Source organism: Gossypium hirsutum, chromosome A06 (assembly GCF_007990345.1).
Source record: "Gossypium hirsutum isolate 1008001.06 chromosome A06, Gossypium_hirsutum_v2.1, whole genome shotgun sequence".
NCBI lineage: Eukaryota > Viridiplantae > Streptophyta > Magnoliopsida > Malvales > Malvaceae > Gossypium > Gossypium hirsutum.
This window is the reverse complement of record NC_053429.1, coordinates 86,844,301-86,859,409: the sequence shown is the minus strand read 5'-3', so window position 1 is coordinate 86,859,409 and position 15,109 is coordinate 86,844,301.

Genomic DNA, 15,109 nt, shown 5'->3' with positions numbered 1-15,109 from the left:
ACATTTAAAATTTTACACTTAGGCCATATTATAACTATATACCATTATATGCTATGTCCACTCTCAAATTATTAGGTTCCATTTCAATCATCCATTCATGATAAACCTCATCATCATATCTCATGAAACATTTAATCATAGACATTTATCATTAGTAGGTTTACTACCTACATCAATATGAGCCATATCTCATGGCCATACACAAAAGAATAAGCATACTATTTAGGCCCTTACATTGGCTAGCCAAATGACACATATAACAAAATAACCAAAAACCCTATACATGCCATTTAACAAAATGAAAGTATCTATATACCAAAGCAGGACAAGTAGATAGTGTGTCGATTCTCCAACCGTCTTCCAATCTTCACAAGTCCACGAGCTTTGTAAGACAAGGAAAATAGAAGGGGGTAAGCATTTATATGCTTAGTAAGTCCGGATAACTGGAAAGTAACCTTACCGGTTAATTAGCAGACAACCATATTTAGGCAATAATTCCAACAAGCATGAAATAATGTTCCTATCACATGCACTCAATCATCAAGTTAGTCTCGTAACAGTACATCATGTCATTAGTCTTAGATGAGCTCATCAATTCAATATTTCCATTCTTTATTTCTCATGTTAATCCCGTTCAACTTTCTTGGAAATCTTAACGGATAGCCATTTACCGTCAAGTTATTTAAGTGATCATCTCGAGTACGCACTCCCGTGAACCTTATATCTTAAGGTGGGATTACCAGTCCAAGCTAAATCCCCGTAGTAGTAACTCATAGAGCAATGCCGAGATTACCAGTCCAGGCTAAATCCCTTTCAATGACAATTCCTCTCATAAGGTGGGATCTAATTTGCCAGTTCAAGCTAAATTCAGTCCTCAATCGGATTACCCGTCCCGGCTAAATCCTTAATGCACCATATACTTCGAGAGGCTTAATCACTAAAGGAACACCAGTCTCAGCTAGATCCTTTCTATTTTGAGATCAACGGATTACCCGTCTGGGCTAAATCCTTTTCTGCAACATGTGTAGGATCTCATGTCATGTAAGTCATAATTTATCCATCAGATTTCCCCTTTCTCTTTCAACTGTGACATTCATCATCTTTCATTTACACAAGCACATTTCATAAATTATCATGCAATGAATATCTAAATTTACATACCTTTAAGAACATGCATATTTAAGTATATTAGGAGTTCACTTCGGGTTATACGAACTTACCTGGTAATTGCTTCGGTTTCGTATTTTGGTTATTCTAAAACCTTTTGTTTTCCACGGTCGACCTCTGGAATCGATTCCTCGGGGTCTATATCAATAAAATTTAACTATTAGTACATCACATTTTTCACTTTAGGATTTAAAACTCACCCGCGGGCAAAATGACCAATTTGCCCCTAACCTTTCACACTTTTACAATTTAGTCCTAAGGCTCGTATAATGAAATAAATGAAATTTCTAAGTTACCCAAGCCTAGCCAAATATTTTTCTTGCCTAAAACAGCCCAAATTTTCTTTCATTTCTCATTTTTCTACCCATTTTCACAACTTTCACAAAATGGTCTCTTAAGTCATTTCCTTGAAAAACTACTTAGTAAAAGTTGTTTACTATCCTTTAAACTCTCATATTCCTCCATAAATCATCAAAACAAAAACATCTCATGCATGGGTAAATTTTTGAACATGAATCCTAGCTTGAAATATGGGTAGAAATAGAGCGAGCATGTTACGGGGATTTCAAAAATACGAAGAACGTTAAACATGGGGCTAAGGAGCACTTACTATTGAGCATGAAAATGTTGAAAACCCTAGCTATTGAGACCCTTAGAATTTCGGCAGCACGGAGAAGAAAATGAGCTGATTTTAGCTTGATTTTTCCCTTTTTATTTAGTTTATTACCAAAAGACCAAAAATGCCCTTCCTTACTAAACTTCCAAAATTTTCCATGCATGCCCATTTTTGTCCAAATGCTTAGAAATTGGGAAAATTACTCTTTAAGGACCTCTAACTAATATTCCAAAGCATTTCATACAAATTGATTCTAGAATCCAAGTTTTACAGTTTATTCAATTTGGTCCCTAATTTCTAATTGAACACCTTACACATAGAATTTCTTCATGAAACTTTAACACGCTTATTTTTATATCCTATACCTCATAATGATCATAAAATAATTATTTTAACGTCGAATTTGAGGTCCTAAAACCACTATTCCACTAAGCCCTAATTCGGGATGTTATATTTCTCCCCCTTAAGGACTTTCGTCCTCGAAAGTCTTACCAGTAAACAGGTTCAGATATTGACTTCTCATGGTTTCTTCAAGTTCCCATGTGGCCTCTTCTACTCCGTGTCTATGCGATAAGACTTTCACCAAGGCTATATTCTTATTCCTCAATTGTTTGACTTCTCGAGCCATAATCTTTACTAATTCTTCACTATAAGTCATGTCCGATCTAATTTCAACTTCCACAGGTGAAATCAGATGAGAGGGGTCTGATCGATATTGTCGTAACATGGATACATGGAATACATCATGAATCTTTTCCAATTCGGGTGGCAATGCTAAACGATAGGCTAACGATCCAACTCTCTCAATAATCTCGTCGGGTCTAATAAACCTTTGGCTCACGGTCTAACTCTTTTAATAATCTCGTAGGGTCCAATAAATCTTGGACTCAGTTTGCCTTGTCGACCAAATCTCAAGACCTTTTTCCATGAGGATACTTTCAAGAAAATTTTGTCTCCAACTTGAAATTCAATCTCTTTTTCTTTCAAATCAGCATATGACTTTTTCCTATCCGATGCCGTTTTCAAACAATCACGTATCACTTTAACCTTTTCTTCAATTTCCTTAATCAAATCAATTCCATGAATCCGGTGCTCTTTGAGTTCTGTCCAGTACAATGACATCCGACACTTTCGGCCATACAATGCCTCATAAGGTGCCATTTTTAAATTCGTCTGGAAACTATTGTCGTAGGCAAATTCCACCAATGGTAAATATTTTTCCCAACTGCTTTGAAGTTCAAGGACACAACACCTTAACATGTCCTCAAGATTCTGAATCGTCCGTTCAGACTGACCATCTGTCTGTGGGTGGAATGTTGTACTAAAACTCAACTTTGTACCCAAGGCTTCTTGCAGCTTCTTCCAAAATCTCGAAGTGAATCTTGAGTCCCTGTCTAAAATAATCGATAACGGTGCCCTGTGTAATCTCACAATCTCGGATAAGTACAAGTTGACCAATCTGTTAAGAGAGAAATCTGTTCGTATAGGAATAAAATGAGCCGATTTCGTTAGTCTATCAACTATAACTCAAATGGCATCTTTCTTCTTCGGTGTTAACGGTAATCTTGTCACAAAATCCATAGTAATCCTGTTCAATTTCCATTTGGGAACCATCACGGGCTGTAATAAACCTGAAGGTACTTGGTGTTTAGCCTTGACTTGTTGACATATAAAGCATTTCGATACAAATTCGGAGATGTCTCTTTTCATGCCATTCCACTAGTACATTTTCTTCAAATTATTGTACATCTTGGTACTTCCCGAATGAATAGATAAACGGCTATCATGCACCTTTTGAAAATTTTTCGAATAAGCTCATTGTCTCTCGGTAGATAGATCCTGTCTCTGAACATCAAGTAACCGTCGGGACCAATCCAAAAATCTGATTCGGTGCTTGTCTCGTATTGAGTTCTCTTAGCTTGTAAATCACTATCATTGATCTGAGCTGCATATATTTTTTGTAGAAACGTTGGTTTGGCTATTAACTCTGCCAAAATGAACCATCATCTAAGAAAGCCAACTGTGTGTTCAAGGCTCTCAAAGCAAACAAGGGTTTTCTGCTTAGTGCCTCTGTGACCACATTTGCCTTTCCCAAGTGGTAGTCTATGATCAGCTCATAATTCTTAATCAAATCTAACCATCTTTGTTGTCTCAGATTCAATTCTATTTTAGTCATCAAATATTTCAAACTCTTGTGATCTGTGAATATACGACAAGTTTCATCTGTAACAACCCGATTTAGGGCCTAGTCAGAACAGTGGTCCCAGGACAACAGATCCGAAGATAGAAAAATTATTTTTATTATTTTTTTGAGGTTATAGTACGATATTATTAGTGCATGATAAATTTGGTGAGTTAATTTCAATGTTTTCAAGCCCGATTTCGAAAAAGGACTAAATCGCATAAAAGACAAAAGTTACATTTTAGTACCCAAATGTGTTAAATAGCTAGAGAATCATAATTGAGGGCTTTTAAAGGGAAATTACACCCTTTTAATAGTGTTAGTCGTGTAATGCTCACCAGAGTCGAGCATGAGACATTACTAAACTTATTTTAGCATTTAAACAAGTTCAAACAATTCTCGTAGTAAACTGTTCATCTGCATCACAGTCGCTAAAAAATCATATCTCGAGTTATGAAACTTGAAATACAATTCTATAAATTTTCCCTAAAACTAGACTTATATCTACTTACTAATGTTTTTCTAGAATTTTTTGTAGGGCCAATTAGTACAGTTTATTAGTTAAAGTCTCCCCTGTTCTAGGGTTTGGCTACACTGACCCCTACACACTACAAATCAAATTTCTTCCTGTACAGAGATCCAATGACCATGTAGTTTACTTCTATTAAATATAGACTCAATAAGGAATCCATACATATAAAGTGTGAGTCCTAATTATGTTTACACAATTTATGATGAATTTCTAAAGTTAGAACAAAGAATCCAGAAATTGCTCTAACCCTGTTTAACCAAAACATAAATATCTCATAAAATACAACTCTTTTACCTATTTTGTTTCTTCCAAATGAAGACAGATTCATTAAGCTTCAATTCATATTATATTCAATCATCTAATTCTATCTCTACTATTTTTAGTGATTTTTCAAACTCACATCACTGCTGCTATGTGATTCTGTTTTATTGCCAATTTCACCATTTTATGGATTTCAATGGATTAGTTAACACATAAAGCATACGTGTTATCAAATAAAATCCTGATTAGCCACTCCAATAGCTAATCATTCTTAAACATTTCCATGTCATCCATGAGCCATATCATAAGATTATATACACAAAATGATTATAATGCTATACATGTCATATTTCAAAAATATACAAGTCATTATACTGAAATAGTTTGTTGATAGTGTGAGCACGCCTCCGACAGTTCCCGATCTCCTAGCCGGCTTGACAAAACTACAAAGAATAGAGAGGAGGGAGTAAGCATAATTTCTTAGTAAGTTCACATGTAAATAGCAAGTAACATAACCATGCAATAATACGAAATCCACATTTGCATAATATCACCAAAGCATTCATATCATATTTCTCATTCATGATCCTACCATATTATTGTTAAATTGAACTCTCAACCCAAGGGTTAAGTACATACCTGTACAAATTTTCTCATTCACCACACTTACCAACATGTCACCTTCGTTTTAGGTACTCACCTTATCCACTTAAGATTTACCCGTTGAACACATCGGAATATGATTCGAATACACGGATTTCATGCACATAAGTGCCATACCCGCAACTAGAAAAACTCAATAGCCTGCGGAAATTATGTAGCCAAGCTACCATGTAACCCGCCCATAAGTGAACTCGGACTCAACTCAACGAGCTCAAAACTCAAATATCTTCGTGACATGTCACTTGTATTCTAATATATTCCCAAGGTTCAAACAGGCTTTTTCCTTAATCACACATCTTCTTCGTCTTCCACGGAATATCGAAACCGATACTCGGTAGCAATTCATATTTAACAAGTAGCACACATAATTTTCATATTACTCAATAATAACCACAAAGCATAATATTTCATGATATTAATCATCATATCATATAAATAACATTAAATTACTTAAAATGACAATTATGTTACTACATTTACACCTGAACTTACCTCGGTACAGAATAAAGAAATTTTGCAATTTAGTCCACAATTTTTTCCTTTCCCCAATCAAGGTCGATTCCACGTCTTTCTTGATCTAAAATAACACATTTAGCTGATTTAATACTCACATTTATCAAAATAGTCCTTAACTCTAACTTTGGAAAACTTACGATTTTGCCCCTAAACTTTTGCATTTTTACACTTTTGCCACAAAGCTCAAAAAATAATTTTTTTCCAAAATTATTATGTTTTATGACATGCTGATCATTTTTCCCTTCTATGGCAACATCAAATTCTCACTCTAACATGTAGTTATAAACATTAGGTATTTTTACCGATTTTCTCATTTTACTCGTTTTCACGTAAAATCGTTTAGCAAAAGTTGTTTAACACAATTTAAAGCTTCATTTTCTACGATAAAACATCAAAATAAACACATTTTACCTATGGATATTTTTCCAAATATAAACCCTAGGTTAAATTATTGCTAGAATAAGCGAAATCAAGTTACCGGGACTCTAAAAATGTAAAGAACATTAAAAACGGGGATTGGAATCACTTACTATGGAGCTTGGAAGCTTGAAACAAACCCTATCTATGGAGAACCCTTGAAATTTCGCCCTAATGAAGAATATGGACATATTTTGCTATCTTTTTCCTTTTTTTAATCTTTTAATTACCAAATGACTAAAATACCCTTTATTAAAAACTTTGGTTATTTCTACCTATGTATGACCACTTTTGTCCATGAAAATGTAATGGTATAATTACCATTTAAGGACCCCTACTTCAATTATGCTCTTCAATTAAATCCTTTAACATCTAAAACTCATATTTATCAACTTTTGCAATTAAGTCCTAATAGGCAAATTAGACATGCAATTCATGAAATTTTCTATCGATATTCTAACACATGCATCTAATCACTCAATAAATTATAAAAATTAATCGGAATAAATTTTTCTACTTCAGAATTGTGGTTTAGAAACCACTATTCTGTTTAGGCCCTAAATATCACAACTCTCCCCCCTTTAGGGATTTTCGTCCCTGAAAATCTTACCGGTAAACGAGTGTGGGTATTGATTTCTCATAGTTTCCTCGGGCTCCCATGTAGCCTCTTCTACTCCATGCTTTTGCCATAATACTTTCACAAGAGCGATACCTTTATTTCTTAGTTGCTTGACTCCCCGAGCTAAAATATTAATCAGTTCTTCATTGTAAGTCATATCCGGTTGTAGCTCAATTTCCGTCGGTGAAATCACATGTGAAGGATTCGAACGATACCGATGTAACATAGATACGTGGAACACATCATGAATCTTCTCTAATTCAGGTGGTAATGCTAACCGATATGCTACCGGTCCAACACTTTCAATTATCTCATACAGTCTGATAAAACGCGAACTCAATTTGCCTTTCCAACCAAATCTAAGAACTTTCTTCCATGGAGACACTTTTAAAAATACCTTATCACCGACTTGAAACTTGATTTCTTTTCTTTTCAAATCCGCATAGGATTTCTGTCTATCTGAAGCAGCTTTCAAACAATTTTAAATCACTTTCACTTTTTCTTCGGTTTCTTTAATTAGATCAACTCTGTATACCATCACCCGAAACTATATGACCCAAGAATCCGACTTCTCGAAGCCAAAACTCACTTTTACTGAACTTAGCATACAACTGCTTATCTCTCAAAGTTTGCAAAACTCTCCTCAAGTGCTCAGCATGCTCTATCTCATCTTTTGAATAAATTAAGATATCATCAATAAATACCACAACAAACTTGTCCAAGCATGGCCGAAATATGCGATTCATTAAATCCGTAATCACGGCAGGAGCATTTGTCAAACCGAATGGCATAACTAAAAATTCATAATGGTCGTACCTTATTCTAAAAGCAGTTTTAGGCACATCTGACTCTTTTACTCGCAACTAGTAGTACCCAGACCTCAAGTCAATCTTTGAGAACCATGTCGCTCCTTTCAACTGATCGAATAAATCATCAATTCTCGGCAAGGGTACTTGTTCTTGACTGTCACCTTATTTAACTGCCGATAGTCTACACACAATCTCATTGAACCATCCTTATTTTTCACAAATAATACGGGAGCACCCCAAGGCGAAAAACTCCGTCTCACAAAACCTTTGTCAGTCAACTCTTGCAACTGCGACTTTAATTCTTTCAACTCTATTGGTGCCATTCTATATGGAGCAATCGAGATCAGAGTTGTTCCCGGTATTAAATTAATACCAAATTCTACTTCTCTGATAAGATGCAAACCCGGCAACTCTTCTAGAAATACATCCGCAAATTCACATACAATTGGAAAATTTTCTTCTCAAATTCCTTTGTATTCAACACATACGCCAAATAAGATTCATAACCCTTTCTCAAATATCTCTGAGACGACATCGAAGAAATCATACTAGGCAATGCCTCTGATTCGTCTGATTCAACCCGCATAATTTTACCATTTTCACATTTTAATTCAATAACCTTTTGTTTACAATTTACTATAGCACCATGCAATGTCAACCAATCCATACCCAAAATAACATCAAATTCGTCAAACGAAAACAACATCAAGTCGGCCGGAAAATAATGACCTCTAATCATCAAAGGACATTTATTGCATACTTTATCAACTATAACACATTTGCCTAACGGGGTTTGACACTTTAATCATAAATTTCGTAGACTCAACAGGTATACTCATACTAGACACCAATTTCATGCACACATATGAATGAGTAGAACTGGGGTCAATCAAAGCAATAACATTAACATCATAAAGAGAGAAAATACTAGTGATCACATCGGGAGATGAAGCATCTTCACATGCCCTTATGGCATAAGTTCTAGCCGGAGCTCTAGCTTCAGTTTTAAACGCTGAATCTCTGACTCCATTCTTCCTACTTGCCTCATTCCTAGCATTTCTCGAAAATCTTCCTTTCGAAACTGCACCACTAGGTTTTGCATTCTGAAATTTTTCTTTCTCAATTCTCTCTGGACAGTCTCTAATAAAATGATCTGGAGAGCCACACTGATAACATTCATTAGTTCTACATGGACCAAGGTGACTTCTACCACATCGTTGGCACTCGGGTCTCACAAATCTCAAATTTCCCACACTAGCCACAGAAGTAGTCTAGGATTTAAGACCCGCATTTTGCTTCTTACGATTCCATACGAATGCCCGGCCGAAACATGAGAATGAGAATACATATCTCTGGATTTTCTAGATTGCGGTGGAAATGCACCGCTCATCGTTCTTTTCTTCAAATTTCTAGTCTCAGCCTCAGCATTTCCCTTTTATTTAATTAGTTCTTCAGCCTTGCAAGCCCGATCAACAAGTACTATGAACTCTTTCAACTTAAGAATTCCCACAAATACTTTAATGTCTTCATTGAGTCTGTCTTAAAATCGTCTACACATTTTAGCCTCTGAAGGAATATATTCTCTAGCATACTTACTCAATCGAACGAACTCCCTTTCATACTCAGTAACTGTCATGTTGCCTTGTTTCAACTCGAGAAACTCTTTACGCTTTTGATCAACATATCTTTCACTGATGTATTTCTTCTGAAATTCTTCTTGAAAGAACTCCCAAGTCACTTTCTCTTTCGGTACCACTGAAATCAATGTCTTCCACCAATAATAGGCTGAATCTCTCAACAAGGATATAGCACATTTCAAGCACTCTTCAGGTGTACAAGACAATTCATCAAATACCCGAATAGAATTCTTACACCAAAATTCTGCTTTCTCGGCATCATCATCAACATTTTCCCTGAATTCTTCAGCCCCTTGCTTGTGAATTCTATCAACTGCGGTTCTATGAAATTTCATCAAATCCATACCCTGAGGCATCAGGGGTACTGTTTAAGGAATCAAGGGACATAGGGGATGTTGTTGAGTATTCGGGTTCGTATGAACGAACTCGGTGTACCATGCATTCATCATTTAGAGAAAGGCTTTCCGAGCCCTTTCTCCTCCTCCTTGACCAATAGTAGGTGGTCGACTTTCAGTCGGCACCGCCTCTTCAGCAGGAGCTGGCGCATTGCTCTCTACATCATCAGCCACAACTGGATCGGGAACCATTTACTATAAAAAAATCATTTTAAAGGTCAAGAGTCGTCACACTATCACAATATATATGGCATGTATAGCAAAACCCGTACATACGCCACGTTAGTCCTAGATTTGACTAAAATGTTGCTCTAATACCACAAAATGTAACGCCCCTTACCAGAGACCGTCGTCGGAGTGAGCATGAGACATTGCTAAACTTATTTTAGCATGTAAACAAGTTCAAACAATTCTCGTAGTAAACTGTCCATCTGCATCACAATCGCTAAAAAAATCATATCTCGAGTTACAAAACTTGAAATCAAATTTCATAAATTTTCCCTAAAACTAGACTCAAATATCTACTTACTAATGTTTTTCTATAATTTTTGGTAGGGCCAATTAGTACAATTTATTAGTTAAATTCGTCCTTATTTCAGGGTTTGGCTACTCTTACCCCTGTGCACTACAAAACAAATTTATTCCTATACAAATATCCAATGACCATGTCGTTTGTTTATATTAAATATAGACTCAACAAGGAATCCATACATATAAATTTTGAGTCCTAATTATGTTTACAAGATTTATGATGAATTTCTAAAGTCAAAACAGGGAATCCAGAAATCGCTCTAACACTGTTTCACCAAAACGTAAATATCTCATAAAATATAACTATTTTACCTATTTTTTTTCTTCCACATGAAGATAGATTCATTAAGCTTCAATTCCATATTTTATTCATCATATAATTCAATGTCTACTATTTTTAGTTATTTTTCAAACTCATGTTACTGCTGCTATGTGATTATGTTTTATAGCCAATTTCACCATTTTATGGATTTCCATAAATTAGTTAGCACATAAAGCATACGTGTTATCAAATATAATCTTGATTAGCCACTCCAATAGCTAATCATTCTCAAACATTTTCATGCCATCCATGAGCCATATCATAAGATTATATACACAAAATGATTATAATGCTATACATGTCATATTCCCAAAATATACAAGTCAATATACCGAAATAGTTTGTTGATAGTGTGAGCACGCCTCCGACCGTTCCCGATCTCCTAGTCGGCTTGACAAAACTACAAATAATAGAAAGAAGAGAGTAAGCATAATTGCTTAGTAAGTTCACATGTAAATAGCAAGTAACATAACCATGCAATAATTTGAATTCCACATTTGCATAATATCACCAAAGCATTCATATCATATTTCTCATTCATGATCCTACCATATTATTGTTATATTGAACTCTCAACTCGAGGGTAAAGTACATACCTGTACAAATTTTCTCATTCACCACACTTACCAACATGTCACCTTCATTTTAGGTACTCACCTTATCCACTTAAGATTTACCCGTTGAACACATCGAAATATGATTTGAATACACGAATTTCATGCACATAAGTGCCATACCCGCAGCTAGACAAACTCAATAGCCTACGGAAATTATGTAGCCAAGCCACCATGTAACCCGCTCATAAGTGAACTCGGACTCAACTCAAGGAGCTCGAGCGTTCACATCCATAAGTGAACTCAAACTCAACTCAACGAGCTCGGATGCCTAGTTACATCTCACGAATTCAGACTCAACTCAACGAGCTCGAAACTCAAATATCTTAGTGACATGTCACTTGTATTCTAATCTATTCCCAGGGTTCAAACAGGCTTTTTCCTTGATCACACATCTTTGCCGTCTTCCACAGAATATCGAAACCTACTCGGTAGCAATTCATATTTAACAAGTAGTACACATAATTTGCTTATTACTCAATAATAACCACAAAGCATAATATTTCATGATATTAATCATCATATCATATAAATAACATTAAATTACTTAAAATGAAAATTATGTTACTACATTTACACCTGAACTTACCACGGTACAAAATAAAGAAATTTTGCAATTTAGTCCATAATCTTTTCCTTTCCCCGATCAAGGTCGATTCCACATCTTTCTTAGTCTAAAATAACACATTTACCTGATTTAATACTCACATTTAACAAAATAGTCCTTAACTCTAACTTTAGAAAAATTATGATTTTGCCCCTAAACTTTTTCATATTTACACTTTTGCCCTAAAGCTCAAAAATTATTTTTTTTTCCAAAAATCATTATGTTTTATGACATACTGATCATTTTTCCCTTCTATGGAAACATCAAATTCTCACTCTAACATGTAGTTATAAACATTAGGTATTTTTACCGATTTTGTCATTTTACTCGTTTTCACATAAAATCGTTTAGCAAAAGTTGTTTCACACAATTTAAAGCTTCATTTTATACGATAAAACATCAAAATAAACACATTTCACCTATGTGTATTTTTCCAAATATAAACCCTAGGTTAAATTATTGCTAGAATAAGCTATATCAAGTTACCGAGACTCCAAAAACGTAAAGAACATTAAAAACGGGGCTTGGAATCACTTACTATGGAGCTTGGAAGCTTGAAACAAACCCTAGCTATGGAGAACCCTTGAAATTTCGTCCTAATGAAGAAGATGGACATATTTTGCCATCTTTTTCCTTTTTTTAGTCTTTTAATTACCAAATGACTAAAATACCCTTCATTAAAAACTTTGGTTATTTCTACCTATGTATGACCACTTTTGTCCATGAAAACCTAATGGTATAATTACCATTTAAAGACCTCTACTTCAATAATGCTCTTCAATTAAATCCTTTAACATCTAAAACTCATATTTATCAACTTTTGCAATTAAGTCCTAATAGGCAAGTTAGACATGCAATTCATGAAATTTTCTATCGATATTCTAACACATGCATTTGATCACTCAATAAATTATAAATATTAATTTGAATAAAATTTTCTACTTCAGAATTGTGGTTTCAAAACCACTATTCAATTTAGGCCCTAATTCGGGATATCACGGCTGGCCATGTGATGAATTTTAAACAAATAGTCAAAGTATTAGGTGGATGATGTCATAATTTAGTGATAAAACAATGCCTAAAAGCCTAGCTATCATTTCCTTCTTCTTCATATTCTTTCTCCACCGAAAATATCAACAAAAATGGAGTTTTGAAAGCTGAAAACTTACAGCAACTTATTCCTTTCATAATGTAAGTGATCTTGATGATTTTCTTGATGATTTTTACATTTTTAGTATGCTTGTTTCATGGGCTTTCAAATGAGGGGTCTATTTTGCATAATGATTGAAAGTTTAGGGTGTTTTCATGAAAGGATTTATGATGTTTACTAAGTTTTTATGGAAGAATATGAGTCCTAGTTGTGTTATAAACAACTTTTGTGAAAGGTGGTAGCATGAAAATACCTAAAAGGACTATTTTGCATAAGTTGCAAAATGGGAGGTTAGTGTGTAAAATAGTGAGAATTTGGGATTGCTATAGTAGTAAAAAGAGTTTATCTAGGCTTGAAATATGAAGAAATTCGATAAAAATTGATTTTTGGATGTAGGGGCAAAATGGTCATTTTGCCAAGGCCTAGGGGCAAAATGGTTATTTTGCCAAAGTTGTGAATTTATAAATGCCTAATTGTGTTTAGTGACTAAATGGATGCATATTGTTATATAGATCAAGATTTGCCAAAACCGAGCCTAGACCGGGGCAAAGCTAAACAATCCGATTAAGCTGTGTAGTCAAACACTTTTTGTAATTCGAGGTAAGTTGTATGTAGTATAACTACATTGTTATATGAGAGCCAATATAAGACCATGTTTGGGACATGGCACCGACAATTTATTCCATGTTGAAGGTTCATAGAATATCCAGTAATATCCCTAACGGTTCAATGGTGAAAGTTGCAGTTCAATTTTGATAAAGAATGGATGATCATGTTATGAGTGTTACAGGTACCTATACGATAAGCATGAGTAACGAGCTTAATTTAGAAAATGAGACTCGAGTAGATGATAATGGGTAAGTTAAATTATGTTTACCTTTGAGCTATAAGCATGATGGCAAATGGTGAGATTGTTGTATATTTATTTATATGCAACTTACTAAGCTTTATGTTTACTCTCTTTTCTTTCCCTTTTCTTCTAGTATTGCCAAATTGTTCAGGGATCCCTTGAAGTCAGAGATATCGATCACACTATCAGCCGCAGTATTCGGTACAGTTTGATTTATATTTTTGAAGGTGGCACGTATAGGGCTAGACCAGTAAGTTGTATTATTGAGAAATTGTTCATGTATTTCGGCTTAAGATAAAAGCCCTCCATTTTGTATTAAGCCTAGATGATGGCTATTATTCATTTTGTTAATACATGTGATGTTCCTTCTTGAATGAATTAATGTCTTTTGGGATAGAATTGGCATATTGAAATGATATTGTGTAAGTTTTGCAAAATGAATAATAAAATGGCTTGGAAAATAGTCTAGTTTGTCCACACGGGTGAGACACACGAGCATGTGTTTTGTAACACCCCTTACCCGTATCCAAGGCCAGAACAGAGTACGAGGCATTACCAGACTTAACAATACACATAGATGAAAACCGGGCCATAAAATTTCATTTAATTCAAAACTTTTCGAACACATGCATAACAAACAAAGCTAACTATATCATCACATCAAAACATAGGACACGACACGATTAATTAAACTTATAGACCATAATGGATAAGGACCACATCTCATGATTTTATACGATAACTCAATGCAGACTGATACGTATGGTCAAAATCATAATAAAAATACATATCACAAACCAACTTCCTATACATGCCACTCACTTGATATTTCTAATATTTGAATTAATTTTTACAAAAATGATAGTTTCATAGTGTGATTTTGTCTCCGACGATCTCCAACCCCGAGCTGACCTGCCAATACTAAAGAAATGGAGAGGATGGGTGAGCTTTACGTTTAGTAAGTTCATATGAAAATAATAAGCAATTACTACCATGCTTTTCAAGATAAAACACTATAATTGTACAATTACACATATTTAGGACAGGCTATTTTCTGGAGTCCCGATGTTAAAAAAAATCATATCTCAAGTTACAAAACTCAAAATCAAATTTCGTAAATTTTATATGAAACTAGACTCATATGTCTACTTACTAATTGTTTTCTAGAATTTTTGGTTGGGCCATTTAGTACAGTTTATTAGTTAAAGTCTCCCCTGTGTC